Source organism: Mustelus asterias, chromosome 9 (assembly GCF_964213995.1).
Source record: "Mustelus asterias chromosome 9, sMusAst1.hap1.1, whole genome shotgun sequence".
Lineage (NCBI taxonomy): Eukaryota > Metazoa > Chordata > Chondrichthyes > Carcharhiniformes > Triakidae > Mustelus > Mustelus asterias.
Genome location: NC_135809.1, coordinates 112,519,764 through 112,523,739, shown reverse-complemented (window position 1 = coordinate 112,523,739; position 3,976 = coordinate 112,519,764). Strand labels below are relative to the sequence as shown.

The 3,976-nt window shown below is 46.8% G+C and overlaps 1 pseudogene; it reads left to right on the top strand.

Moving 5' to 3' along the window:
- The first annotated feature begins 2,977 nt into the window (after positions 1-2,977).
- On the top strand, positions 2,978-3,107 carry LOC144499375 (U2 spliceosomal RNA; annotated as a pseudogene).
- The last annotated feature ends 869 nt before the right edge of the window (positions 3,108-3,976 follow it).

The following is a 3,976-nucleotide window of genomic DNA, read 5'->3' as shown; positions in this document are numbered from 1 at the left end:
GGCAGACTTTAGGGAGTCAGGAGGTGAGTTAGCTGCCTCAGAATTCCCAGTCTCTGACCTGTTCTTGCAGTCACAATATTTATGTGGCTGTTCTGTTTATGTCTCTGATCAACGATGACTCTCACAATGTTGATAGGGAGTGATTCAGTCATGGCCACGCAGTTGAATATCAAGAGGAGATGGTTAGGTTCTCTCTTGTCGGGGATGGTCAGTGCCTGGCACTTGCGAGGTGCCACGAATGCCGTTTGCCCAAGTCTGAACTTTCCTCCTTTCCATCTGAATCTGTCGGTTGGTACAAGAGAAATACTCAGAGAGCATTGAGAAAGCTGCTACACCCCACACAGCTGCACTCTCTGCTAAACAGGAACTCCGGCAAAACATTTTGCCTTCCTGTCGTCACAACAGGAGAGGATGGTGCGTGCTACCCGCTTCCGGTCCCTCACCTCAGTCTTTCTACACTGTTCCAAAACTGTCATGAGAATATTCTTGGGGGAAGATTGTGTGTCACTCTTCCAGAGCGGACGATGAATTTTTCACAGATTCTTTTTTTAAAATTCATTCGTGGGACATGGGCGTCGCTGGCTGGCCAGCATTTATTGCCCATCCCTAGTTGCCCAAGGGCAGTTGAGAGTCAACCCACATTGCTGTGGCTCTGGAATTACATGTGGGCCAGACCAGGTAAGAATGGCAGATTTCCTTCCCTAAAGGATGTTAGTGAACCAGATGGGTTTTTCCGACAATCGACAAAGGTTTCATGGTCATCAACTTCATTGCGGTGTTAATGTAAGCCGACTTGTGGCATTAATAAATAAACTTAAAACTTATAATTGAATTTTCTGGGCCTTCCTGTCAGAAGTACTAACCGCAAACTACAGGCCTTGTTTCCTTTAATCCCCAAAAGTACAGCTTGTAACTTTTTTTTCCCCAACCCGTCTGAAGGCAGATCGACTTCACCGAGCCTGGCGGACAGTCAAAGCGTCATCCCCAATGGCAACAGTTCTGACCTGGGCATCATGTTAGCAGATGAAACCAGAAATTGAGACAAGCAATTAAAGGGGCAATTTTGGATATGCAAAGCCAGCATTTTATTTTGACAGAGCCAGATGTGGGTGATAAAGATATCAAAGAGTGTCTCATATTCAGCCTTAGTTTGGTGCTATTTTCATTTCAAACCCCCAAATCAAGTAAATTTAAATAAGTTTATTTATTACTGTCACCAGTAGGCTTACATTAACACAGCAATTTAAGTTACTGTGAAAATCCCCTAGTCGCCACAATCCGGCGCCTGTTCAGCTACACCGAGGGAGAATTTAGCATGGCCAATTCAGTTAACCTGCACATTTTATTTGGACTGTGGGAGGAAACCGGAGCACCCGGAGGAAACCCACGCAGACTCAGGTAGAATGTGCAAACTCCGCACAGACGGTGACCAAATCCAAACCTGGGCCCTGGAGCTGTGAGGAAGCAGAGCTAACCACTGTGCCACCCAAATCAAAATGTCATTTAAAGGACCAAACAGCAGACAAGGTTAAGAGGAGATCTGATTGCTCTGCTCAAAATCAAGCAGGGTTTTAGGGTCTTGATGGAGTAACTCAGGAAAAGCTATCTCCAGCGGCAGAAGTATTAATAAACAGAGACTGTCGACAGGGGAATCAGAGCTGACATGAGCAACCATGTTTTTGCACTAGGAGGTGTTATGATTTGGACAGTGTTTCCTGAAAGCAGATTGATGCGCGATTAATTCACTCGAGAGGCTAGATCGTACTCGGGAAATAAAGGCTTTTATTCGCAACAAGAATAGAGCACACTGCTTAACAATACAATCCCAGACTAAGGGTCACTAGGAAGTGGCAGTGACCTTTATACTCCTACAAGAAGGCTAACAGGTGGAACACCCCAACCCTAACCCCAACAGTAACAAGAGTAACATATCCTTTTTTTGAGGTTCTACCTGTCCCAAGTGTTGCGGAGGATGGGTCTGGCCACATTGCCGCGGAACGCTCCAAGTAGTTGGACCGTACCGCAGCACCTGTCCTTCGTGGAGAAATTCTTCCGGAAACACACCTTTGACCCCATGGCTATCAAGCAGTGGTCAGCACGTAATGTCCTTGAGGCACTGAGAGAAAAGGAGACGGCAGATCCTGTCGGATGGTTCCCTGAGCGGACTGTCAATGTCATTTGGCAGAATGCCTCATCACCAGAACTCACAAACAAGCACCAAGACCTGGCTTGGATGGTGGTGAGAAGGGCACTCCCCGTCAGATCCTTTATGCACGCCCGAGGTCTCAACCTCACCGCACGCTGCCCTCGAAGCGGCTGCGGGGCTGATGAGACGGTTGCACACCTCCTTGTGGAATGTGCCTTTGCAAAGAAGGTCTGGAACGAGATGCAGTGGTATTTGTCGCGGTTCGTCCCGGGCAGCTCGGTGACGCAGGACTCTGTGCTCTACGGGCTGTTTCCGGGAACGCACACCGAGACAAATATCAACTGCTGCTGGAGGGTCATCAACTCGGTGAAGGACGCGCTTTGGTCCGCCCGAAACTTGCTGATCTTCCAGCTGAAAGAATTGTCCTCGACCGAGTGTTGCAGACTGGCACATTCCAAGGCCCAGGACTACGTGCTCAGGGACGCGCTCAAGCTTGGGGCAGCCGCCGCCAAGGCACAATGGGGAAAGGCCACTGTGTAAAGCGTCTCAACCGAGGCAGACCGAGGGCCGGGTAACTGCAGAATACCCTCGGCCTGCGTAACTGTGTGCCAACCTGAAAAATAACGGCACACAGAAAACTCTGACACATGTATACAGTTTTACGAAATGAAATGTAACGGAATGTAATGTTTTTGTAAATAAGCACGGTATTGGACTGTAAAAATGATTCTTTTTTACACTGTTTATGACATTTGGATCTGTAATTTTGCAATGTTTTATTGGAGAGTTTTTTGTGTGAATAAAGTATATTTTTGAAATAAAAAAAAACATATCCTTTCTCGGCCTTTTGGCTAAGATCAAGTGTAGTATCGGATCTGCACTTGGTTGAGGTCATTAGGTTACGCTGAGGCTTCATATGTTTCATATGAAGCAATTTTTAAAAGCGGCATCTCGGCCTTTTGGCTAAGATGCAAATGAGCTCAAGTCTTGGAGGAGGATCCTCCCCCTTCTCCAATCAGCTTGACTCATGTAGATCAGGCCCAGGACAGGGTGGTTTAGTCGCCCGCCCTGTCTTGTCAGCCTGGATCGGAAATGTCTCAACTTGTTGAGACTCTGAATTGGATTTGATTTGATTGAATTGGAAAAGTATTAAAAAAAACATATGTACAAGTACCCATAGTGATAACCATCTATGGTTCAGTACCCATAGTGGTAACCATCTATGGTTCACCACACAGATTCAATTGCAACATTCAAAGAGGAACTGGGTAAATACTTGAAGAGATTCTGGGGTAAAGGGCAGGGGAGTGGAACTAATTAGATTCCTCTTCAAAGAGCCGACTCAGGCAAGATGGGCCGAATAGCCACCCATGCGCTATCATTCTATCATTCTCATGAAGCAGCTCTCTTGATACTTGGTCAAGAATACGATCTGCACTGGGACGCCACAGCTCATTAAACCCTTCAGAGGCCAGGCAAAGTGCGGTGTTAATGACAACTTGCATTTATATATTGTCTTTCAGGTTGCAAAATATCCCCACGCGTTTCACAGAAATGATGACCAAATAAAATTTGACACTGAGCAACATGAGGAGATATTAGGCCCGGTGACCAAAAGGCCGATCACTTTGACCCAAATGAAGGAGGAAAGAGGGCAAAAGGCTTTGCGAGGGGAATCCCAGAGCTTGGCGTCTGGGCTGGTGAAGACATAGGCACCCATATGGAACAATCAGTGAGCATCTTTCATGCTTTCAGGGCATCCCAACATGCTTCACAACCGCTCACCTTCTAATAGTGCCCACGAGATCTCTTACATCCACATGAGAGGGC